This window comes from Tachyglossus aculeatus, chromosome X1 (genome assembly GCF_015852505.1).
Source record: "Tachyglossus aculeatus isolate mTacAcu1 chromosome X1, mTacAcu1.pri, whole genome shotgun sequence".
In the NCBI taxonomy this organism is placed as follows: domain Eukaryota; kingdom Metazoa; phylum Chordata; class Mammalia; order Monotremata; family Tachyglossidae; genus Tachyglossus; species Tachyglossus aculeatus.
The window spans coordinates 63,476,656-63,504,222 of NC_052101.1; the positions used below are offsets into that span (position 1 = coordinate 63,476,656).

The following is a 27,567-nucleotide window of genomic DNA, read 5'->3' on the forward strand; positions in this document are numbered from 1 at the left end:
CCCGTTTCGAGCTGCCTTCCGTCCCTCTCTCCTCCGCTTTCACTCGGGCACCTCTCGCTCTGCCCGGCTGCACTCCACCGAGGTCCCCTATGCTCCGCTCCCGCGTTCACCGGCTCAAAAGGTATTTTTTTTTCCCCAGCCAGGACCCGCCTCGCGCCCTCTCTGCCAGACTAGGCACTTGAGAACTTTCTTTTTCTTCTTCTTCGCCCCCCACCCCTTTATTCCCCCTCAAGTGGCTTTGGCTGGGAAGGCCCCGGGTCATAATGCCGCGCTCCGGCGATGCCAGGGAGCCGGCGCTTTGAATCTGTTCTCCGGCCGGACTTCGGCTCCACCTGCGTCCGATCGGGGGCTTTTCTCTGCCATCCCATGGGGGCTTAAGTGCCGGCCCGCGCTGTCCACCGTCTGAGCTGGCTCGCCTCCCTTCCGGGCTCAAGCCAGGTGAAAGAGGAAGGGGACAAGTGGGAGAGCAGAGAGGAAACGACGGGGAATCAGCGCCGCTGCCGAGCCCCACCGAACGTCCCGGCTTCCCCAGTAACTGGTCTGCCCTCTTCCGCAGGTAAGGGCGGTCCTGAGATCAACTCTCCCAAGCGCTTAGTACAGTGCTCTGCACACTGTAAGCGCTTAATAAATACCTCTGATCTGGGCAGCCGGGGGTGGCGGGGAGTGGGGATGTTTCGGCGTCACCTCGAAGAGGGCAAGCATCCTCCGAGCGGGGATGTAGGCGAACTTGCGCCCCAAAGTTGGAAGCAGGCGCCCCCCCCCCCCCGGAAACGACCACGGAACAGGTAGTTCCTGGGAGCCCGCGGAGCGCTGCCTTGCGCTCCGAATTGGCGCGGGGGCGAGGTCGGAGATAGGTTTGGGGGGGGGGCAGGGAGGGGAATAGGTGGCGGAGGTCCGTCCTGGGGAGAGCGGAGCGTGGCCGGGGGGGGTTCGCTTCGTCGGCCGCTTTGGGGAGCTGCACTTTCTGTGCCTGGCGCCCAGCGCGGCGGAGCAGGAGAGAAGGGGAAAAGGTGGGGTGTTGGGAGCTCGGGGATATTGGTGGGAAGAGCAAGAGGGCGGTCAGGGAAACTACCGAAATCAGGAAGGAAGAAAGGAACTGATGCAAAACCCGCTTCTCCCCACTCTGCCGTCCCCCGCAGCAAGCGCGATCAGCTTTTAGGGGCGCTGGCCGGGAGGCGCGGAAGACGAGGAACGGAGAGGTGCTGGGGTGCACATGTGTGTGTATTTATAGGGGCGGTGGCTTTCAGGGGGCCGGAGGCTCCTTATCTCCTCCCCTGCCTCGAGTTGGAGGTGTTCGGCGCACCAATCCCAGAAGAAAGATACGGAAAGTTTGTTTTTTTCTCCTTTCCATCACGCCCAGTTCTCCAGCTTGTAATGGGCGTCCAAGCTCCTGCCCTCATCCTGTCATGAGAGCCAGACTATCCGCATCCCGCTCTTGGCATTATCTGCCACCGCCCCCTTTCATCCCTTTTCATTCTTCTTAAGGAAATTACCGTTTTTTGCTTGATATTAAGGGGCAGACAGGCAGAGTTCCACTGTGTTCTTTCCGCCTCCCCCCGCGCCTGTACAAAATCAGATCGTTTCCCTTTCCCTCCTTTTCCCACGTTGGCTGTGTCCTTTCTGGTCACCTTGCTACTTGTAGAGTCCAATTGTCACCAGGACTGAGCGATGCCCCTGGGATCTCGGTAGGCCTAAGGAAAAGGAGGGTGGGGGAAACGGAGAAAGAAAGAAATAGGAAAAAGACGAAGAGTTGAAGAAGGGCAAGAGAAAAGCGAGGAAGAGGCAGGGACTAGAAAGATGGGCTATTATAGTGGTAGCCGAAATTGCCTTGGGTTCCAGAGGTTTTCCAGTGCCTTCCTTCATTTATATTTCTCTTTAACCTTACACGTCTCCAAATCTGTCTTGGTTGATTTGACAGGCAAATATGCTTTGCGATGGAATAATTAGAGTACTAGTTTTATGTGACGATTATATTGTATCCTGTGTACAAGTAGTTGTAAAAAGTAATCCATTCCCTATTTGAAACAATTCACATATTGATGTTAGTTTTCCATCACAAATCCCAAAGAACAGAACTGCTATACCCCCCGCCTCCCCCCCCCCCCCCCCCGCCATCAAACTGCTTATATCGAGGAACAATTTAAGTATTTACCTGGGCATAGGTGTGATAGTATATATGGCTTTATGCTTTCTAACACAATAGTGCATGCATTCTTCTGTGGAATTTAAATTTTAAAGCAAGAGAGGTGTATAAATGCATTGCAATAAGCAAATTTCAAAAGCTCGTTGCAGTTATTACAATACAGTACTGGAGTAAAGTAAAGTTGGTGGTAATAAATCAGCAAAGTTAAACCTAACCATCTTCAGTAGGAAAAACATCTCATCACTGAAGTAACGTATTTATGATGGCAAAATCAAATTCATTTTGTTATTACTGTTATGGTATTAAGCACTTACTATGTGCCAGGCACTGTACTAAGACTCTAATGATGACTTGTATGTTTCCCAGACTGACCATCTGAGGTTAACATGAAATAGCCTTTCCCATCTGCATAAAAACATTTTCTTGTATGAGGACAAATTTACCAGTCAGGATCCTAGAAACCTCAAAGCACTATATGAGGTTAAGTACTCCTTTCTTTCTCCCTGTTCAGCTTGAAGTAGTCTTTTCCATTACCTTTATTACCACTATAAAGAAGTAATACAACAAACACCCCCTCACATCCTATTTAGATTTATTACCATCTATCAGTATTTTAGTGAATATCTTTTTTGCATATTTTTCCCCTAATAAAGGAAAACACACAGCCAAATATGTCATTCTGAATTTGGCTGTAATATTTAAAAAAAACAAATCTAGTAACTTTTTGATTAGTCACTTGAATTTTTTGCATTGATTTCTTTTTCATCAGTAGTGTAATATCTGTACATTTTTACAATTATAATGACCTAGGGCACATCTATTTAACGTATACCCTATTCTGCTCTTTTCAGAGATATGGATTGTTTGGTGACCTAGTTTCATTTAGTTTAAAAATGACTACTTGCTGTTGGTGTTTTCTTTTGTGGTACTTATCTGCTTTTATCTTCACCACTCATTTTACTCTAATGGCTAGTATCAGTACTTTATGTAAATGGATTGTTATTGCATATGATGTTAAAACTCTGCATTCACTGGGGATTAACACATTGGCATGACATCATCACCAGCCAATTCTGTTACAATTTTGGACATGCATTGACAAAAAGTCACATTATCATAATAACCAAGTGATTCTGAAACCTTTAAATGGAAAAATGGGAAAGCCATCATATCATTCATTGTCTCTCACTTATAACCTGTTAGACATTTTTTGGGATTGCTTTGCCATAAAGCTCAGATTAATAATCAGATTCATTACTGCTTTTTACTCGAGTGTGTATGTAGTTATATAAAATCTGCATGTACACATTTTATTCTAAACCTTTTTTCATTTTTACATTAACTTGTGCATTAAAATAACTTCTCAATTCCCACTGCATTGTCATAAATATATAGTTTAACTTTACTGCAATAAAATTTAACAGCTGTATTTTCAATTTACCTCTACCACTTTTTTGAGCATAAGGGTTTTGGTGGGCGTAAACTGAACGTTTAATAGAATTATATTTTGTGTGGCAATATAGCTTGCACGATATGGTGCATTTTTGATCAGTTATGCTTAATTTGAAAGCCACAAAAAATATCATGATCATTTTATTACAGAGAATGAACATCTTCCAAAGGTGGCAGGATTTTCTCTTGTGTGAATTGTGCTTATAAGTGTGAGTTGACACCTTTGAAAGTTGAAGACTTCTACCTATAAATGGGTGCCAGATTGACAGAATAAATCGATCACATCCTTCTTTCATTGCACCAGAACTAAATATGTCACCCTTTATGCAGGGGTGAGAGTAATTTATTTCTGCATTTTCCGTTTCTTCCTTGGCCTTCCACTGAAAGTGGTTGTGAGGGTGATGAACACAAGGGCTAATTGTGTTCTTTGTTATAGTACTGTGATTCCCATTGGCTGGAAATGGGTATGGGGCTATCTGTTGATAGCAGCAGGTCTCTGAACTACATGCATGAACTGTGATCAGATGGCAGTGAATTTTGGCAACTACTGACCTGGACTAAACTTGAATTTGTGAAGAAGACTAGAGAATTCCTAAACTGCACCTGCGATCTTCCTCAGAATAGGTATCTGCATTTTCTACTTGATGCAGGAGTATATATAGCAGGGCTTTTCTTATTAATGGAAATGCTGAGAGTCATATTTAATTTTGGTTTACTCCTAAATGACTAATTCCAAGAATGACAGAATATGAATTTTATAGTAGAATTGAAAAAACACAACTTTCCATTTTCTTCCTGTAAGGTGGCTTTTGGACATACAGTTTATCGTGTATCTTCATAGCTATTTGAATTTAATGAGCTAAACTTTTAATAGCTAGTCTGAATATGTTTAAGATTAAGACTTTACTATTAAAGACTGACATAACACTGGATTATTTGAAAGGATAACAAATTGACAAAAATCCCTTAATGAACTTCATTATCAGCCACAATATTCACACAGCAAGGACTGTACTACTGTATAGGAACAAACAATAGAAGTGAAAGACATCATCCTGGCCCTGAAGGATCTTACAATCTAAGAGGAGACACAAAGTGAAATTCTTATCATAATCTTCCTCTAAAGAGTCAAATTTTAGCAAATGATAGAACATTTGCACTGTGTGGATCAGTAGATAATTTATTTTTTTCTGAATAACTGCAAGAACTCTGTAGCTAGTAGGATGTCTTCAATTCCTACAAGTTACATCCAAGGACTTGCCATTTTGTAACCACTTCCCCATACTTTTTAAAAACAAAATCCTGTAAATGTTAAATTAACTTAATTGCCTCATCTACTTACTGTGCTAACTTGAGGATGGTTGCCAGAAACTCTTGTGCATATCTCAGGAATTTCTTAAACCAGTCTTTTGGATACTTTAGATACTTTCCCTCTAGACTGTAAGCTTGTGTGCAGGGAATGTGTCTATTATACTCTCCCTTGCACTTAGTACAGTACTCTGAATGTAGAAGCACTCAAATATGATTGATTCAATATTATTTTTAACGAAACTGAAAATTAAATTTTAAGTCCCAGAAACAGTACTTTTGTGTGTGTATGTGTAATTCTGAAAGTATTGTTACAGTCTCCTCTTAATCAGTTTTTGTGCCTTTTAGTTTCTTATAATGATAAATTCTGGCATTTCTTAACTGCTTACTATGTGCCAAGTACTCTACTAAGCATGGGGGTAGATACAAAGCAGTCAGATGACATATGCTGATCTAAGCACTCATCATTTTCCGCTTTGATTACTGCATCAGCATCCTCACTGACCTCCCTGCATCCCATCTCTCCCCTCTCCAGTCCAGACATCACTCTGCAGCTCAGACCATTTTTCTGAAAAATCATTTATTCCATATCTCCCCACTCCTCAAGAACCTCCAGTGGTTGCCCATCCAACTCTGCATCAAACAGAAACTTCTTACCACCAGATTTTCAGCGCTCAATCAGGTCCTCTGCCTCCTAGCTCACCTCGCTGATTTCCTTCTACAATTCAGCCCGCATGCTTTGCTCCGCCAACACCAGCCTACTCATTGTCCCATGATCCCATTTATCTTGCTACTGACCTCTTCCCCCACATCCTCCTTCTGGCTGGAACTCCCTCCCTCTTCTTATCTGACAGACCACCACTGCCCCCCCCCCCCCCCCCCACCCTCCAGGCCTTATTAAAGTCACATCTCTAAAAGGCCTGTCCCAGCTAAGTCTTCACTTCCCCCACTCCCTTTCCCTTCTGGGTCACCTATGTACTTGGATCTGTACCTCTACACTGTCAGCTCCTTGTGGGCAGGGAACATGAGTGCTCTGTTGTACTCTTCCAAGTGCTTAGGACAGTGTTCTGCACAAAGTAAGCACTCAAATACCATTGATTGATCTCCTTGTGGGTAATCTTGCCAGTCATTTATTAGTGTTGTCTCTGACATGGAATATGGCCTAAGGAATTATTGAAGTTTTTGTTTTTATGAGTCTTCATGACTACTTTGGTTTACTTAGATTGACTTTGAGAGAAGTGTGTAGTTCTTTGAGTTTTTTCCTGTTTCTATTAGTGTAAATTGAAATATTTAAACTACACAGTTTTGTCCATATTTTGCTAGTGTATGAGACAATTACACCACTGAACAGAGTGGGACATTAGAGAAGATTGCTTATTCATTGTCATATTTATTGAATGTTTACTGTGTTCAGAGCACTGTCCTAAGCATTTGGGAGAGTACAATACATCAATCAGAGACATACCATGTCCACAACAAGCTTACAGTCTAGATGGGGGGAGACAGACATTAATGTAAGTAAATTACAGATGTGTACATAAGTGCCTAGGGGCTGGGAGGGGAGAAGAACAAAGGGAGCAAGTCAGGGTAACCAGAAGGGAGTGGGAGAAGAGGAAAGGGGGGCTTTGTCAGGGAAGTCCTCCTGGAGGAGATGTGCTGTCAATAAGGTTTTGAAGGAGGGGAGAATAATTGTCTGTTGGATTTAAGGAGGGAGGAAGTTCCAGGCCAGAGGCAGGATGTGGGCGAGGGGTTGGCCATGAGATAGGTGAGATAATAATAATAATAATAATGATGGTATTTGTTAAGCGCTTACTATGTGCAAAGCACTGTTCTAAGCACTGGGGTGTTACAAGGTGATCAGGTTGCCCCACGTGGGGCTCACAATCTTAATCCCCATTTTTTACGGATGAGGTAACGGAGGCACAGAGAAGTTAAGTGAGTTGCCCAAAGTCACACAGCTGATAAGTGGCGGGACCGGGATTAGAACCCACGACCTCTGACTCCCAAGCCTGGGCTGTTTCCACTGAGCCACACTGCGAGGCACAGTGAGGAGGTTAGCATTAGAGGAGCAAAGTGTGCAGGTTGGGTTGTAGTAGGAAAATAGTGAGGTAGGAGGGGGCAAGGCGATGGAGTTCTTTAAAGTCAGTGGTGAGGAGTTCTTGTTTGATGTGGAGGTGGATGGGCAACCACTGGAGATGTTTTTTGAGGAATGTGGTGACATGTCCTAATAATTTTTGTAGAAAAAATGATCCAGCAGCAGAGTGAAATATGAACTGGAATGGGGAGAGGCAGGAGTCTGGGAGGTCAGCAAGTAGGCTGATGCAGCAATCCAGGAGGGATAGGATGAGTGATTGTATTAACATGGTAGCAGTTTGGATGGAGAGAAAAGGGTGGATTTTAGCTATCTTGTGAAGGTGGGACTGACAGGATTTAGCAATGGATTGAATATGTGGGTTGAGCGAGATGAGTTGAGCATAATGCCAAGGTTTCAGGCTTGTGAGACAGGATGGATGGCTGTGCCTTCTACAGTGATGGGAAAGTCAGGGGGAGGTCAGGGTTTTAGTGGGAAGATAAGGAGTTCTGTTTTGGATACGTTAAGCTTGAGGTGATGGAAGGACATCCAAGTACAGATGTCTTGAAGGCAAGAGGAAATGCGAGACTGCAGAGAAGGGGAGAGATCAGGGCTGGAGATGTAGATTTGGGTATCATCTGCATAGAGGTTGATGCCATGGGTGAATGAGTTCTCCAGGGGAGTGGGCATAGATGGAGAATAGAAGGGGACCCAGAACTGAACCTTAAGGGACCCCCCCCCCCCCCACAGTTAGAGGGTGGGAGGCAGAGGAAGAACCTGCAAATGAGACTGAGAATGAATGGCCAGGTAGGTAAGAGGAGAACCAGGAGAGGACAGTCAGTGAAGCCAAGGTTGGATAATGTTTTGAGGAGAAGGGGGTGGGTACCAAAGTGTTGAAGGCAGCTGAGTAATCGAGGAGGATTAGGATGGAGTAGAGGCCATTGGATATGACAAGAAGGAGATCATTGGTGACCTCTGAGAGGGCAATTTCTGTGGAGTGAAGGGGATGGAAGTCAGACTGCTTATTAAGGAGGTTACCCCTTCTGGAAGGTAACAGTTTATAATTGGTCTTTCCCCATTCCTCTTACACCTGTATCTTCTGAATCTTAATCTTTCACATTATCCTGTTACTGTAGAACCCCTAGAATGAGATAATGATAATAATAATAATAATAATGATGCTGGTATTAAGCACTTACTGTGTGCCAGGCACTGTACTAAGTGCTGGGTTGGATATAAAGAAATTAAGTTCAACACAGTCCCTGTCTCATGTGGGGCTCAAAGTCTCAGTCTCCATTTTACACATGAGATAACTGAGGCACAGGGAAATGAAGTGACTTGCCTAAGGTCATGTATATATAGTCTAATTTTTAGTTATTGCCAGTGGGGGCATGTTATAGTCATTTTCACAGAACTGACAATTGATCAATTTTGTTAAGCCCTGGTTCTTTTTAAGCAGCACATGTTTATTCATTATTATAATTACACAGAGATGAAAGCATCTGAGACTGTGATGAGCAGTACAAGTTGCAAAGGTATTTAGACATTTCCATGTTTACACAATGAATGCTTTGCAAATTAAGGGCCACAAATGTTCTTCCACTGAATTGTGACTTCAAGGAATTCTAAGTCATTAGTGTTTCTCAGATTTGTTTGTTACAGATACGTTTATCAGTTCCGATTTTTCCATTTTAGATATACGTAAGCCTATTATATAACCCAATTACTAAATAGTCTAGTGGGTTATCTTAATGAGTGTTGATGGAAAAGAACACAAAAAATGCATGTTTTATCAGTGACTTTCTTCAGGCTTATTTGTTAACTTAATCTTTTTTAAATCAGCCCTATCTCCAGGATTACTGAGAGCAGAAAAGTTGCACAAATTGGCCTTTCCTTATGCACGATTAATATATTACATTTAAAATAACTGTTCTTCCAATTTATTACTCTCAACAATGAATATAAAAGGAAGCAATTTCACAAGACTGAATGCTAAGGTCACCCTGAGGGGGAAAAAAAAGACTCTTAGTATTCCTTGAACATATTTTGATTCAAAGTTTACTCTCTTCACAGTGCTCCCTTTCACAAAGAGTTGTGATCCCAAGTGTAAACCCAGATTCTGTTTTGATATGTAAATTTTTCAAATCATTGTGTAAATAGAAATGAACTTACCAGCTTTGACTATAACCATACATATGTTTCACATTTTTTACTTCCTGAGTGGGAAAGTTACAAAAGGAATAGCTTATATATTCAAGTTAAAAATATTTATCTCTAGCAAATTGTTGAAAGTAAGTTTTATATTTGAGAAAATTATTTGTTGATCCTGTTTACCCTAGAAGCCACCATTTTCAGTTATTCTTTTTTGTAGTCTTAACTGTATTTCATATTTTATTAATACATCACTTTCTGTGAGGACTATCTGCTTTAGATCACATTGATAATCTTTCATGAATAAAACAAATGCTGGAAAACATCTTTATACTGGAAAATGAAAATTCTGTTGAAGATGTCAGTTAATTTAACTATATAAAAGTTCTAATGAGAGGAAGTAGTATCAGTATAGGGTGTCAAAGCAATTGATCTAGTTTTCTAAAATGAGTTTTAGTGACATGCACTGAACTCTTTTGTTTAACATTTTATATTAATGAATCATAGTTCAATGTATTGAACCATTTCAAATTTATCATGGTGTTAAAATTTTAATATTTTCAATCTAGTTTTTTCCAATATCCCTAACATAAAATTTACTTACATATCATCCATTTTTGCTGCTTGTTAGTACGTTTTGTAGAAAGTACCTATTTTCCCTTATATTTTATGTTCCATCTCCAACATATTTATCTAAGCTCCTTCTTGAACCTACTCATATTTTCTGCCAGCACAACTTCCTGTGGTAGCAGATTTGATGTTTTCCACTCACTATGTGAAGAAGTTTCCCTTTGGGTTTGTTGGCAGGTTCAAAATAAACTCTTCTGTCCTCCCCTCAACCCCACAGGAGTTTAGGGTGTGCAGAAGTGAGGCACACTACCATCTGGAGCTCCCATACCATCTGGGCTCCAGGAGTCATGACAAGTCACCTGCTGCCTTGACCAGCTTCTCCTTCTGCCTAACAATTTAAATGTTGGAAGGTTTCAGTAGTTATGATCAAAGACTGTTTGCTGGAACAGTGAGGGGCCTGAGGATTACTTTCTCAAAATACTCTAAGGTATTTTTTTTGTTGTTGAACTTGATCTTGTTTTCATTGTGTGTACACATATTTTCTTTGTTTCATATGTGTAGTCTCCCCTACTTAGATTTTAAGTTCCTAATGGTCTTTCCTCACTTCAGTCTATACGATACACTACTCCACGAAGCAACATCTTGAACTGTTACTAGGCCATCTCTCCTCCTCAAAACCCTCCATTGGATTCCTGTACCTCTTTGTTTCAAACTCCTCACAATCAGCTTCAAGGCTCTTTCTACCATCACTACCTTATCTACCTGCTCTCTTTACCCACTAGTCTCCACTTGTCTTTGTTTCTTCCAGGCCAACTTTCTAGCTGTTCCTTGCTCTTCACTCTTCCTCTTCCATCTCCTCATTCACACGGTTTTCCCCTCCAGTTTGAAACTCCCTCCCTTCCCACAACAGATGGACTACAGCTCTTTCCACATTCAAAGCCCTCCTAAAATCTAACCTCCTCCAACAATCCTTCCCCAAATTAATTTCCTAGTACCCTGGGTGATATCATCCAATTCTACTTCTTATTTATACCCTCTTCAGAACTCACATATATGCATGCTCGTTTCTTTTGACCACTCTGTAAATATTTTATGTTTATCTCTCTCATTAGAGTATTAGCTCAGTGGGCAGGGAACATAGAGAAGCAGCAAGGCCTGGTGGGTAGAGGCTAAGGGAGATAGAGTGTACATCAGCAAGATGCAGATTACATCTCCTCTAGACTGTAAGCTCCTTGTGGGCAGGAAATATATTTACCAACTGTATTGTACTGTCCCAAGCACTTAAAACAGTGCTCTACAAATTCAAATTCAAAACAGTGCTCTACAGTACAATACAGTTGGTAAATATATTTCCTGCCCACAAGGAGCTTACAGTCTAGAGGAGATGTAATCTGCATCTTGCTGATGTACACTCTATCTCCCTTAGCCTCTACCCACCAGGCCTTGCTGCTTCTCTATGTTCCCTGCCCACTGAGCTAATACTCTAATGAGAGAGATAAACATAAAATATTTACAGAGTGGTCAAAAGAAACGAGCATGCATATATGTGAGTTCTGAAGAGGGTATAAACAGTGCTCTACAAATTCAAATTCAAATCTGTGTTCCTGAAATAGGAGTTTGATGTTTTCTGAGTGGAAAGAGAGAGACTGGCATTTGAGTAACCTTTGGTTAAAAAAGGGTCTCGTTCTTAAAATGTAGCAAACCAGAAAAAAATAAACAATGACTTCTGGTAATACACAAAGGAAGGAGGGGTGGGAATATAGATTTGCCTGGTTGACTAAAGTACACTGAACTTGGGTTTCAAAGAGTAACCTTCCCCCCCCACCCCCCTTTTCCCTAATTTCAGAACTTCAGCATGAAATCTTTCAGGGTAAACCAAAAGAGGGCAAATATCGAAGGCTCTCTCTCCTGGTTTACAAGAAGCAACAGAGAGCACATCATTCTGAGGACTTGTATAACAGCCAGTAGCACTCTAGTAATCATAATGTTCAGCTAACCCTTTATTAAGTCTCTTTGAATGCAGTGACACACACCGATAAGTGAAAATTTGATTAACAGCAGGTTGCCTACTTGTAATCTTGTCCAAAATGCTTCTCACATGCAGTGGTGGGGGAGGAAGAAGGGGTCTCATTTTACATGAAAAAATGAAAAGCTAATAAACTCTCTTCTGCTTCCCATTTTGCATTAATGTTTCTATTTTGCATTTAATTAGCAGCCAGTGGTTAAGACAAACATCTAACACATTTGAGCTTGTGTCCTTGAACTGTATACTCTTTGGAAACTTTTTTCTTATAAAATAACATTCAGGAACAAACAACATACCTAGGGTGGATAGGGTTACCTGTTGTGTGATTACATCAATTTACAGGTTATACCCAACATCAAATGGCAAGATGGGATCATAAACAATGGAGTTCTGGAATAAAGACAGTCTCCTAGCATTGAAAGTATGCTTATCTCAGTGGAGCTATGCTACTGTCCGTAGGGCCTGTGAGGAGAATGAAGGGCAGGAGAACAGCCAAACAGTTTCTGTGTGAAGAGCTGAAATTGGGAAACTGAAAGCAAGAAAGGCAAAGGAAACATTTTAAGGATATGTTAAAACAAAATCTCAGACAATGCAGTGTCCTAGCTCAAAACTGAAAGTCAGTTGCTGAAAGTAGACCAGTATGGTGCACTGCTATGAAGAAGGGACAGTTCTTTTTTTTTTTTATCTGAAGTTTTTAGGAACAAGGAGGCAAAAGTGAGAGCTCCCTCCCTCCTCCTCCCTGCCCCACAGCACTTGTGTATATACGTGCATATTTATTAATGATGTGTGTACATATCTATAATTCTATTTATATTGATGCCTGTTTACTTGTTTTGATGCCTGCCTCCCCCCTTCTAGACTGTGAGCCCTTTGGGCAAGGATCGTCTCTATTTGTTTCTGAATTGTACTTTCCAAGTGCTTAGTACAGTGCTCTGCACACAGTAGGCACCATGTGTTGCAAACATCAAAATGCAATAAAAGACAGCCTTTTGTGCGTACAGTGTGGCTAGGACTATGGATTGGCATTTTCAGTTACACTTGTAAGTGAATTTCTCTGTCAGTGATGTCATCTTTTGAATATGATAGACAGATATACATATATGCGCGCACACACACACACACACACACAGGCCCATCAATTATCCCATTTCCTTGCCTTCTTACCCAGGTCTTGATTTTTAGGGATGTTTCAAAGGGGCAAAGTTGTTTAAAAGTTGATCCCTCCATTACTATTTAGGGCAGCTGCTTGAAGTGGAAAAACCAACAAAGCTCAAACAAAGCTCTATCATCCCATTAGTCAAAATATGCAATGAAAACATGCCTTCTGACAAAACTGAGTGCATTGTCTTAAAGGGATCTATGGCACGAGAGCAATCCCACTAAACACAAAGAGTGGGGAATTGAAACAACAATCTTTCAGAAGTCTTTGGTTATCATTCTGACTAGAAATCTGGATAAGCAGCGCACTAATATACTGACGTACTTCCCAAGTGGATTTATGGTATTCAGTGAATTAGTGGTATTTATTGAGCTCTGACTGTGTAGAGCACTGTACTAAGTGCTTGGGAGAGTACAGTACAACAGAGTTAGTAGACATAATACTAATTGTGGTATTTGAGCCTTTATTATGTTCCCTGCCAACCGGGAGCTTCAAATCCAGAAAGGGAGATAGACATTAAAAGAAAATTAAAATAAATTTCAGATAAGTACCTTAGTGCTCAGGGTTGAGTTGGAGTGATTATCAGGTGAAGCAGAAGAGAAGCAGTGTGGCTCAGTGGAAAGAGCCCGGGCTTTGGAGTCAGAGGTCGTGGGTTCAAATCCCGACTCTGCCACTTGTCAGCTGTGTGACTTTGGGCAAGTCACTTCACTTCTCTGGGCCTCAGTTACTTCATCTGTAAAATGGGGATTAAGACTGTGAGCCCCCCGTGGGACAACCTGATCACCTTGTAACCTCCCCAGTGCTTAGAACAGTGCTTTGCACATAGTAACTGCTATTATTGCTATTATTATTATTAAGTGCCTAAGGGTTACAAATCTAAATGCAAAGGTGATGTAGAAGGGAGAGGGAGTAGGGGAAATGAAGGCTTAGTCAGGGAAGGCCTCATGGAGGGGATAAGATTTTAGTAGGGCTTTTAAAGTGGAGAGAGTGATGGTCTGTTGGATATGAAGGGTGAGGGAGTTCCAGGGCAGGAGGAGGATATGGGAAAGGGGTCGGTGGTGAGGTAGATGGGATCAAGTGACAGTGAGTAGGTTGGTATTAAAGGTGCTAAGCATGTGGGCTGGGTTGTAGTAGGAAATCAGTGAGGTTAGGTAGGAGGGGGTAAGCTGATTGAGTGCTGTAATGAGTTTCTCTTTGAAGCAGAGGTGGATCAGCAGACACTGTATATTTTTGAAGAGTGGGAAGATGTGAACTGAGCATATTTTTTATTTATGTATTTATTTTTAAGAAAAATTATCTGGGCAGCTGAGTAAAGTAAGGACTGAAGTGGAGAAACACAGGAGTCAGAGAGGTTAGCAAGGAGCCTGACAGTAGTCAAGGCAAGATAGGATAGATAGATACTTGGATCAGTATACTAGCAGTTTGGATGGAGAGGAAAGCATGGATTTTAGTGATATTGTGAAGGTAGAACTGACAGGATTTGGTGGTATTTAGTTATATTTTCTACTTCTGTCTTTACTGAAAATAGTAAGACTCATTATCCTGGATTCTTTTCACCAAAGGGTCAGTGACAGACAAACCTAAGAAGTACTTTACTATTTCTGAGTATCATCTGCACCTCTTTGAATCTAAAAATGGAAATTATGCCCAAATCTCCCCCTTCAACATCCATTACTGAGTATCTGACTGTGGGTCAGGACCAGGAAAGAATTCTCATGGCATCTTGGTGAAAGACTCCACAAACATGACAACTGATTGAAATACTGTAGCGATATTAATCTTTATTTTCACAATTTGGACATGAATGTACATTTTCCAATTTATAGATGAAAGGAAAAGTATAACACTGTGTTTAACTGTTCACATTACATTAAAAGATAATGACAATCCAGAAATATAGGAAGCCCTACTCCACATTGTCAGTATAATGTTTGTAAGCTTACTGAGGAAAGTATTGGGCTAGTTTTTACAGTGCAATTTATTATTGATTGACCTAAATTAATCACCCAAACATAACAATAAAAATGTTTGTATTCAATCAATAAGGTAATGAAAGTGAGCAGTGATATTAAACCAAATGTTTTTGGAAACAGTGACTGAATTGCAAAATCAGTAGAGGTGAGAGATATGGAGTTTCACAGATTTATAATTAAGCTTTTTTAATACAGTACAATTAGATCTTTTATTTCATTTATATAGAGAATGTTAAGCAACATATTTTATGAAATGTGTCACTTCCACATCAAGTTGACCTCATTTTCATCAATCAATCCTTCAATGATGAGTACTTACTGTTTGCAGGTCACTGTACTATTAACTTGGGAGAGGACAGTATAACAGAGTTGAAAGACACATTCCATGCCCACAAGGAGCTTTTATGAGGTTATGCTATTAGATTGGAAAGGCCAAGAAATCCCTATCTCTGTTTCCACCTAATCTTTGAGCAACAAGATGGATTGTGAGGTTTAGTATTATGTCCCTTAGTATCTATAGGATCGATATGCTAGAAGTGGGATTTAAACTGTGCAGAGGCCAGAACTTTCAGTGAGGGGAGGGCAGAATTTGAGTATGGTGGTTTAGATTACTCAGGAATAGGATGCTGTCAGTCACACTTTAACACATGGATAGGACTCTATTTTCAGTGGTCATCCTCAAAACTTAAGGATACACACACACACACACGTGTATGTATATATATATATATGATATATATATCCTATGTGTGTATATATATGATAGAAGAGTTGGTTGTACTTCACCTGCCCTCTCCCCCTTAGATTGAGAGTCTCATATGGGACTTGGATTTTTCTGATTTAATTGTATTTTTTCTACCTTAACATGTAGCACGGTGCTTGGTACATAGTAAGCCCTTAACAAATACCACAATTTTTACTATCAATTCGTAACTTTTCCCTTTACCTCATCCTACTGCTATTGTCTTCTTTAGTGGTACAGTCTTTTTTAGTGTTGGGGCCTTATAAACATTAATTTGTAATATTAATCTATATCTTCACAAATCCCTAAAATGAATTTAGAGAACTAGCATAACTATATTTGAACCCAATATTGAGAACTCTGTGGTCTACTTCTCAATTATATTTTCTCATAAGGTCTCTGAGGCTTTCATTTACTTATAAATCTGGTAAAATACCATGTTCATTGGCAATTAATAATATGAAAGCTGTGGATTAGGTAGTTACTAATGGAGTTATGGAGTGGATGTGGTGAGCAATAAGCACTCCAGTTAAGGTATTTACTAACATTGGACACTGTATCTTTCATATAAATCCCTGTCACGGTAAGTTGAATTTCCACTGCACATTTACAACTCAACTAATGAGTCTTACTGATTATACGTACTGCATTGCCTTCTCCCCCTCTGGGGAGCCTAGGCTAGCCAATAGGCAATTATCCCAAAAATGCTAACAGCCAAAAAGCGAGAAGCATCGTGGCCTAGTGGATAGAGCTCAGGCCCGGTAGTCAGAAGGACCTCGGTTCTAATCCCGGCCCCGCCACTTGTCTGCTGTGTGACCTTGGGCAAGTAACTTAATTTCTCAGTGCCTTAGTTACCTCATCTGTGAAATCGGGATTAAGACTGTGAGCCCCATGTGGGACAGGGACTTTGTCCAACCTGATTAACGTATATCTACTCTAGTGCTAAATACAGTGCCTGGCACATTGTAAGTGCTTAACAAATACCATTTAAAAAAGCCCATTACTGTATTAAAAGAGAAAGGGAACAGGAGTGTTGTTTTGATTGAATTATCTGGATGGACTGTTTTCTCAAATTCACCAGATATTTGTTCAGTTTTCTTCCTCACAATTTAAAGCTGGATATTGCTATCCTAACTATGTACATTTGTTTGCTAGAGAAGCAGCGTGGCTCGGTGGAAAGAGCCCGGGCTTTGGAGTCCGAGGTCATGGGTTCAAATCCCGGCTCCGCCATTTGTCAGCTGTGTGACTTTGGGCAAGTCACTTCACTTCTCTGGGCCTCAGTTCCCTCATCTGTAAAAATGGGGATTCAGACTGTGAGCCCCCCATGGGACAACCTCATCACCTTGTAACCTCCCCGGCGCTTAGAACAGTGCTTTGCACATAGTAAGCGCTTAATAAATTCTATTATAAAAAAAAGATATTCCTAGAATTTCAGTTTTTAGGATAGCCCAAGTTCTTTCCCCAATTGAATTCTGATACCTGTTTGTGCAGTGCTCAGCAGTTCACTGAATAAAATGTTGATCTCCCTTCTGTTCCCTTAATATCTCATCTGGTATTGTCCTTCCAACCGCAGCGTATTTGTTGTAGAGTGGTTGTTACAAGAGAACTTTCAGGTATGCTTACCTAGAAAATAGAAGGAACTTTTTAAGGGAGCGTGTTTTGGTTATATTGAAGCGTTTTACCCTAGCAAATCTGCCCCCTCCAGCCCACTTTGTGAAATAAGCTATTATAAATTTTGCTCTAAAACATAAAAATGAGTTAGTCTATCATAAAGCTAGGAGAAGCAGCATGACCTAGTGGAAAGAGAATGGGCCTAGAGAGTCAGAGGACCTGGGTTCTAGTCCAGGCTCTGCTACTTTTGTCTGTTGTGTGACCTTGGGCAAGTCACTTCAGGTAACTTGGCACAGAGAAGTTATCTGTAAAATGGGGATTAAGAGTATGAACCCCATTTGGGACACGGACTGTGTCCAACCTGATTATTTTGCATCTATTCCAGTGCTTAGTACAGTACCTAGTGCATAACACTTTACAAATGCCATCAAAAAAAGCTGACAAGCATTTTCATTTTTCATGATGGCAGGAAGTAGGACTTCCCTTACTTAAGTGACATTATATGTCTGTTGTTATACTCTCCGAAGCACTTAGTACAGTGCTTTGCACACAGTAAGAGCTCAATAAATATGATTGAATGAATTATCCATATGCCTTTTTCATGTTACCTTGTCATTTTTCCTTTCTGTTTTACCTTCTTTCTCATTTATTGTACTCAACCAAAAGCAGTGGTATTTGTTGAGCACGTAGTGTGTGCAGAGTACTGCACTTAGTACTTGGGAAAGTATAATACAACTGAGTTGGTAGACATGATCCCTGCCCACAAGGATCTTACAGTCTACAGTAAGATCCCACCTCTGCCACTCGTCTGCTGTGTGACCTTGGGCAAGTTACTTAACTTCTCTGGGCCTCAATTACCTCATCTGTAAAATGGGGATGAAGACTGTGAGCCCCACGTGGGACAACCTGATGACCTTGTATCTACCCTCGTGCTTAAAACAGTCCTTGGCACATAGTAAGCACTTAACAAATGCCATCATTATTATTTTTGAGAAGCAGCATGGCTTAGTGGAAAGAGCCTGGGCTTGGGAGTCATAGGTCATGGGTTCTAATCCCGGCTCCGCCACTTGTCAGCTGTGTGACTTTGGGCAAGTCACTTCACTTTTCTGGGCCTTAGTTACCGCATCTATAAAATGGGGATGAAGACTGTGAGCCCCACGTGGGACAATTTGATAACCTTGTATCTACCTCAGCTCTTAGAACAGTGCTTGGCACATACTAAGAGCTTAACATATACCGTCATCATTATTACAGGCAGAGAATTATATTGTAAGAATTGCTATTGGTTTTAAGAGTCATTCTGATCTGCTCTTTTCATTCATTCAATCGTATTTATTGAGCTTACTGTGTGCTTGGAAAGTACAATTCAGCAATACATTTATAAGTAAACTTGGGGTATTTTTTGAAACTAAAGCAGTTTTATTTTCCCATCCTACTATGCCACCTATGCAATTAGTCCTATCCTCTAAGCACTTAGTTACTCACCTACCCCCAACTTCAGTTATATGCATATTCTCATACTTAGTTGCATCCCTTACTTGTAATTTATTTTAATTTCTGTCTCTCCTGCTAGATTGTAAATCGTTCAGGGCAGGGAACCTGTATACCAACTCTGTTGTATTGTAATAATAATAATATAATAATGATGATGGCATTTGTTAAGCGCTTACTATGTGCAAAGCACTGTTCTAAGTGCTGGGGATGATACAAGGTGATCAGGTTGTCCCACGTGGGGCTCACAGTCTTAATCCCCATTTTTTACAGATGAGGTAACTGAGGCACAGAGAAGTTAAGTGACTTGCCCAAAGTCACACAGCTGACAATTGGCGGTGCCGGGATTTGAACCCATGATCTCTGACTCCAAAGCCTGTGCTCTTTCCACTGAGCCACGCTGCTTCTGTATTCTCCCAAGTGCTTAGTACAGTGCTCTCTGCACAGGGTAAATGATCATTAATTACCATTGATTAATTGATTAAAAAGTTAAAATTTTGTTCATTTTCCTTGATGAATTGTCTAAAGCAGTGTATATTATTTCATAAGGTATGGTGTATCCTGAACTTTAGAGATCTTTTGGCCAATGGTTCAGGGAAGCAATAACAATCAAAAATAAACAATCTATCATAGTAAGAGATGGTTCCATTCTATTGCTACCTAACAGCATAGACTCACAAACTGAGCAAGGTTGCCCACGTCATAAAAATTTAGGGGAGTGATTCTAGCCTTGCTTTTAATTTTTTAAGTCAATGCAATATTGGGAACATAAAATGGAGCACTTACTAGGAGTATATGTAGGGCTTGTTAGTGTACGAATCCCACGACTAAGAAAGGCTTCAGGAAAATCTTTGGATTTTTCAAATTAAAGCATTGGTTTATGACCTGCCCCTCCTGCCCCTCTTCTGATTGGCTCCTCGAGACAGGAGCTGATTGGTGGGAAAATCGGCCTCTTTAGCTCCCCGTGTTGGTGATACATTCCCCTCTGGCTTTGAATGAGGGAGGGTAGGTACAGTGGGCACTTAGCACCCACTGTGTGTTGCTTCTCATGTAAGTGACACTCTGTTTCCCAAGTCTCCTGACTACCACTCCGTGCCCAAAGCAGAAACTGTGATGGGGTGTGGGATGGAAGGGGAAGGCACGCTGGAGTTGAGTGGAAAGGGAGAAAGGTATTTTTCTCCCCTTACAAGATTAGTAGGATTTCAGTATCTTTTGACATCCGATAATGAATTGCAAATGAGCCTAATTTATCATTTTCTTCTGCTTTCCCCCGAAAAAATCCATAGCATTTTTCCTGGTTGGGAACATGGTGTGGGTGGGAGATTGGTGGAGACAAACAGATAAATAACTGCAAACAAGTAGGGGTGAAAGTAGAAAAAATAAAAATTTTCTCCTGATCCCCCACAAATCTCTGCAATAAACTCAGGTGGGTCCCTGAATCCTTCTGCCTCCTTCTCTGACATGTTTGGGAAATGGGAAGTGTTGATTAGTCCAAAATCAATCAATCACTCAGGAGTATTGATTAAGCAACTACTGTGGGCAGGATTTTGGACTTTCTCAAGTGCTTAGTACAGTGCTCTGCACACAGTAAGTGCTCAAAAAATGCCATTGATTGACTAAACTTCATGATCCCTGCTCTCAAGGAGTTTACAAGCTGGCAGAGGAGATAGACACTAAAATAATTTAGGTAGGAAGAAGAGGGGAAAGGGGCTAAGAATCAAGCCTACACAATCACACAGAGAGCAGTTAACTTTGATGATCAGATTAGGAAGTAATTTGTGGTTTAAATTGTTAGAGGGGAAGTAGGGTTTGCTAATCACATCAGTAGAAGAGCAAACAGAAGGCTATAGACCTCAGTGGGATGGGGAGTATTTGGAACTGCTTATAATTAAATTAACAGTTTAAACAGAGGAGGATTCAAATATTGGAAAATTCTTAATCAGTTAACCAAGTTTCCCCATATATGGGCACATCAGAGATGCCAATTTCTAGAACTTTCCGGGTAATGTGATAGACAGTAGTCTCCATAAGTAGGCTTCTGGAATTGTCCTAGTTTTGAACACACTCCTCTCCTACCACAATCCAGCCTGCACACTTCACTCTTCTATTACCAAACTACTTACTGTGTCTCCCTCTTGTCTCTTGGTGTGGAGTACTTGCTCACGCCCACCCTTCTACCTGGAACTCCCTCCTCCTTCATATCTGACAGACCACCACTCTCCACATCTTCAAAGCCCTACTAAAATCACACCTCTTCCAGGAAGTCTTCCCTGACTGATTTTTTTAATCTCCCCACCCTATTTTCCCTCCCTACCGCATCACCTATGCACTTGAGTCCATATCAAGTTAACACTTAAGTACTCACTCCCTGCCACAGCATTTATGAGCATATCCAACATGGCCTAGCAGATAGAGCACGGGCCTGGAAATCAGAACTACCTGGCTTCTAATCCCAGCTCAGCTCTGCTGTGTAACCTTGGGCAAGTCACTTAACTTCTCTGTATCTCAGTTACCTCATCTATAAAATGATTAATACCATCAACCCCATATAGGACAGGGACTGTGTCCAACCTGATTAGCTTGTATCTACCCCAGTAGTTAGAACAGTGCTTGGCACAGAGTAAACACTTAACAAATATCATCATCATTATCCTAATACTTATGTGCATATACTTAAAATAGGGCACATATCCATATTCTTATGCCTATAAGAATATTTAACATCGATTAATTTTAACATCCATCTCCCCTATTAGATTCTGAACTCCTTGACAGGAAAGGGGAAGAAAGCTGATTGAGTGCCTTAAAGCCAACAGTGTGAAGTTTTTGCCTGATGCAGAGATGGATAAGCAACCATTGGAGGGTTTTGAGGAATGAGGAGATACAAGCAGCTTTATTTTTTTTTAGAAAACTCATGGGCAGCAGAGTATGGAGAGGGGAGAGGCTGGAGGGAGGGAGGTCAGTGAAGCGGCTGATGCATTAGTTAAGACAAGTGCTTGGACTAGTGTAATAACCCCACATATCTTGCCCTTTCAGACCTGCTGCCAGGTCTTGAAAATAGAAATCTCTGGGTAAGTGGGGTCCCATTTCAAGCAGTACATTTACTGCAATCTAAATAAGACATGTATTTCTTTGGCAGTGGTGGACTATATTGAAGACTGAAGTTTTAGCAGACTATTGCTTTATTCAGTTATATCCAGTATTTTGTATACATTAATAATGTGGCCCAGGATTGCCCATAAAGCATCTTCTTTACTTAACATTTCTTTTAGAATATAGTGTTATAGCTTCAATTCTGTAGTGAGCAAAATGAATTCATCATAAAAAAATTATGGCAGTGTTGAATAAATATCCCCAATAAGCACCTATGTAACAGTGAGGGGGTGTGTTGTAAAGCATTCAATGTAGATTATTATTTTTATATAATTCATTCATTCATTCAATCATATTTATTGAGCGCTTATTGTGTGCAGAGCACCGTACTGAGCGCTTGGGAAGTACAAGTCGGCAACATATAGAGACGGTCCTTACCCAACAACAGGCTCATAGTCTAGAAGGGGGAGAAATAATCATTGTTATATTTGTTAAGCCCTTACTCTGTGTCCAGCACTGTTCTAAGCACTGGAGTCAATCCAAGTTAATCAGTTTGGACACAGTCCCTGACCTACAGTGGGCTCACAGCCTAAATCATGTACTTTGGTGTGGCATTGGGTAGGGGCCGTCTCTATATGTTGCCGACTTGTACTTCCCAAGCGCTTAGTACAGTGCTCTGCACACAGTAATCACTCAATAAATATGATTGAATGAATGAATATGGCAGCGGGAGACGGACAATTATATTTATTGAGCACTTACCTTGTGCAGAGCACTGTACTAAGCACTGGAGAGAGTACAGTACAATAATAAACGGACACATTTCCTACCCAAAATGAGGGAGAAAGATTAGCATCATAGATAGTAATTAAAAATGGGGTGACTCAGAGCAGTTGCTTTGAGAAGATTGTGACACAGAGGGAGAAACAAAAATGTTGCCAGTCAGTGCAATAGTGCAACAACCTTTATGTGCAGACGTTGTGGAAGGTATTGCTGGTCAGGCATTGGTTTTTATCAGCCATAGCTGAGTATCTGGATTAAAAAAAATCTCACTTTTAACAACATCATTGGACCCAAAGATGTGTGTTGGCTCAATCTTTTTCCCTCCCTCTGATTTTGAGACAATATTTTATTGGCCCACAGGAGGTCACTGTTGTCATACTAAAGAGAAAATCATAGAGGTTGAAAACGAATTTACCCATACTAACCTTGTAACATTTACAGTTATTTAACCCACAAGTAGGCTAGTAAATCTAGGACTTTTCAAGACAGAAGTGATTTTGTTATATACTGCTTCTAATGCTACATTAATGTGATATCTGCAGAACTCTGATATACAGAATATGTTTGCTAGATAAGTCTTAGAGAACAAAATGTAGAAGCCTTGATTATACGTTAGCTGAAATGAGGTACAATTTCATACATACTTTCTCTTCTGTTCACATAAAAATGTGGTAGTTTCTTATAGTTAATCATTTTGTGGAAATGATTTTTCACTAAAGAAGACCATTTTATTGAAAGTTTTATTTTTTTTGACAAGTCAAATATATCTTCAGGAAAGGGAAATATTTGAAATCATTTTTAGTAAACACTTCTGGCACTCTGATTAGAACTGAGAGGAAAATTCCAATTAAAAACTGGTCTAATTAAACAAAATCCACTGCAGTACGGATAATTGGGCCTTTAGAGATTTATGGCTAAATAGCTATTACAGTTCACATTTGTTCAGCCCAAGAACTGGGCACTCTCATTTGGACAACAAGCTGTGGTGTAATGTTTAGTATTTTGGAATTCGGTAAGTGCATGTTTATTTTATATGTGATCCTTATTTCTCTTCTTTATCTCATGTTAACTGGTTTTCCATTAAACACCTCTTAGTATTGATAGCTTTGTACTATTCATGGACACCTGAAGTCTAGAGTTTTTCATTAGCAAAATGCATCTGTGTTCAAGTGCAGTTTTGTCTGTTCCTTCACTAAAAAGTAATGTTTCACTGTTCTTAAAAATGTTCAGTTTTTAAAAAGAATTTCTCAACTCTGAGACAAATCATAAACCTTATAAAAATCTCAACACATTCATTTATTTAAATGACTCTACACCAGGATAGCTGTTGAAAGCTGCATCATCTCATTTAAATGAAGGTATATTGGTAACACTTTAAATTAAAATGCCATTTATAAATTCTTTAGTATTTATTAGATGCCGTTCTATTCTTTAGTAGTTCATTATATAACATGTAAAATGCATAGGTAGAAAATTATTCACAAATTCTGTAGAATACGCTATAAAAATGCCTCTTGCATGTAGATACTGGCAGAAAAATGCATCTCCATTTCATACTTAACTGTCAGCATGCTATCAATTTCTATGTAATTGTCTATCATATTCAAATTGTAACTGATTGTTCAGTATAAGCATTAGCCGTATTAAAAAGGTAAATATTTTTAAATGAAGTTTTTGTAATGTATAAAATGTTTTACTTCCATTCATATGTTTTTAAGCATAGAGTAATCATTGATATTAGTTTGCTTTCCTACTTAACTCATTATGGCAAAATAGAATTGTTTTGTCATCTTTTATAATGAAACCATGGCTCAAGATCCTCTGAAGTGCTTCTGTTAAGCCAAGCTGAAAAAAAATCCCCATTTTTTGTCTAGAAAAATAGATATTCTTCTATGTTTAAAGCATTTTAATTTAATGTTGTTCATAACAGCCAATAGGAAAGAGGGAAGCTTTAATAAGAAACCCAGTAAAGCACCAGGTGAGAAAACTCTCCTTTGAAAAGGTCAATTTCGTTTCCTAGTATGTGGATAGTATGTGAAGCCTTTTTTTAATTTTTTACCAGTTCTGTTGGCAAGTGAATAAATTAGGGAGTTTAGGATGATGAATAAAATGCCAGTGTTTTTAAGAAATAAGAATGGTATGCTACAAATTGATAGGAGTATATTTCTTGCTGGGTACTATTACATTAGCACTTTCATTGCACTTACATTAGCAACCAGGACATCCTAGTAGATCTCTCTCAGGAAGGTCAGAAATAATCTTACAATTTAAGTCTCTAGTGCTCTAGACTGTAAGCTCGTCCTCTAGACTGTAAACTCGTTGTGCGCCGGGAATGTGTCTACCAACTCTTTATATTGTAATCTTCCAAGGGCTTAGTGCAGTGCTCTGCACACAAATATGACTGATTGATTGAGCCATCCACAACCTGTAGGTGATAGAAGAGTCAAGACAATAACCATGAGGGAAAATGGGCATATAGTAGTTTTTTTTCTTAAAGATATGAATTTTGTTAATACTGTCTCTTAATCATTTAGGAAGTAGTGTGGCCTCATGGAAAAAGCGGGGGCCTGGGAAGTAGAAGACTTGGATTCTAATCCTGACTCTGCCGTGTGTCGGCTCTGTGACCTTGGGCAAGTCACTTAACTTCTCTGTGCCTCACTCCCTTCATCTGTAAAATGGGTATTAAATCCTATTCCCTCCTACCTAGGCTGTGAGCCCCATGGAGGACAGGAACTGTTGAACCTGTAACCTTATATCTACCCTAGTTCTTAGAACAGTACTTGGCACGTAGTAAGCTCTTAACAAGTGCCACGAAAAAAAAAAAATCAGTAGTTGAACTGTTCCCCAGTCTTCCCTTTTCTGTCTATGAATTAAATGGACCCAAAGCAAGCCTTGAGGTGTTTAGGATTTTAAAACTCAATTCCAATATGTCTGGGTAATTGAATTAATTTAAATATGGCAAATTCAATTTTTGGTTTGTTTTAACTGATATTTTTACCTAAGGAAGATTACATTTTAATTCTATTACTGGTCCCAGGACAATTTTAAAGTAAAGCTACATTCTCTCTCTGCTTTTCCTCGAGAAGTGGGCCTCACTGACAGTGTGAACAGGTTTCCAGTGCATGCATTAGAGTAGTTACAAATTGTAGTTACAAATAGAACCATCCACTAATGATTCCCAAATAAAACACTTTGGGACTTTTAAATTGAATCTTAATCATAATTTAACTTTTCTCCAAACATTTTTGAAGATACTATTTGGTATTCTTTGAAGAAGGTATATTAAGGCTTTAATTAGTTCTCTCCCCACCTACTTATTCTTTTTCTTCTCCTACTACACCCATACTCACATACTTCACTCCTCACTGTGCCTTGATCTTCTCTCTCTCACCAACCACCTCTTACACCTTCCACCCTGCCTGGAACACCCTCTCTTTCACATCGGGCAGACTTCTGCTCTCACTATCTTCAAATCTTTCTGAACTCACTTTCCCTCCAGTAGGTCTTCCCTGATTAATCTCTCCATCTCCTCACCGCATTTCTTTCCCTCTTGCCACTTCAGCACTTCTATGTCACTTAAGCATTTGGATAGTCACTGCTCCCCCGACCCACCCCGCAGCACTTATGTATGTAAATTTAAACTCTGTTACTTTCCCTACCTGTAATGAAACATGTATTACACACACATTTAATATGTGTAATGTCTGACTCTCCCACTGGATTATAAACTCCTTGAAGGCAAGGATCATGCCTACTGTATTATACTCTACCAAGTGTTTAATTTAGGGCTTTGCATAGAGTAAGTCTTCAATAAATGCCATTGATTAATTGCTTAGATTAAGATACATAATAATAATAGTAATAATAATGGCATTTGTTAAGCACTTACTATGTGTGAAGCACTGCTCTAAGCTCTGGGGGGAGGATACAAGGTGATCAGGTTGTCCCATGTGGGGCTCACAGTCTTAAGTCCCATTTTACAGATGAGGTAACTGAGGCACAGAGAAGTTAAGTGACTTCCCTGAGGTCACACAGCTGACAAGTGGTGGAGTCGGGATTAGAACCCATGACCTCTGGCTCCCAAGCCTGTGCTCTTTCCACAGAGCCACGCTGCTTCTCATGCAAAGTCACTGCATCATGAAAGAGCTTGTTTGAGTTATATGGAATACCTTATGCGCTGAAAGAATCCTAAGATCATACAACCACCATCAATTGCTAAATGTGTATACACACACAAACACATTATATATATATGTGTATATATGTATACACCCACATTTAGCTGTCCTGCATTTTGAAGATAACATTAATGACAGTGAAATCATATTTATTGATGCAGGTGTGGCTGAAAAGACTGCCTGACCAACAATCTGTTTTAAATGATGTATGGGTAACGATAGTTCCTTGCGGTACTGATACTTTTGCTGCATAAATAATACTTCTCCATTTTTGATTGTGCATGTTGATATCTCAATTTTCACAGAGCTTCCACCCAATGAGAACAACTTCTCTCCCAATTGCTCCTCACTAGGTTCTTCCACCAGCCAAAGGCTACATCACATTAGCCTGTCCTCCCTATGTCTTTTCCATCACTCTAGGCAGTACCACTCTCCTCCCTAATTTCATAAGCCCATAATCATGGCATTGCCCTAGGCTCAGCTGTCTAATTCCACCCACATAGTCGATCTGTCAACAAATCCTGTTGGTTCTACCTTCACAACATTGCTAAAATACTCCCGACAAGATGCAGTTACAAGGCTTAGCTTGGGAAGGGAGAAGAGAATGTCTTGGGTTGAGGTTGTAAAGGGAGAGTAAGTGCTCAGTAAATATCACTGATTGATAAGGAGGCACCTAGTTGAGAGCCTTTAAAATGGTTAGGAGTTTCTGTTTAATACAGAGAGAAATGGGTAGCTATTAGAAGTTATGAGGAAGGGGAGAGATATGAGCAGGATGCCATTTTAAGAAGAGCTGGACAGAAGAGGGAAGAGGTGAAG

At 40.3% G+C, this 27,567-nt stretch overlaps 1 protein-coding gene across 1 annotated transcript in view; it reads left to right on the forward strand.

The window, feature by feature from the left end:
* Nucleotides 1–361: 361 nt before the first annotated feature.
* The window catches only part of TAFA4 (TAFA chemokine like family member 4), a 179,709-nt gene continuing 152,503 nt past the window's right edge, over nucleotides 362–27,567 (forward strand). Inside the window, exon 1 of the mRNA XM_038739984.1 lies at nucleotides 362–556. The gene's annotated coding sequence lies outside the window, so the exon portion shown is untranslated. The remainder of the gene's footprint in view (nucleotides 557–27,567) is intronic.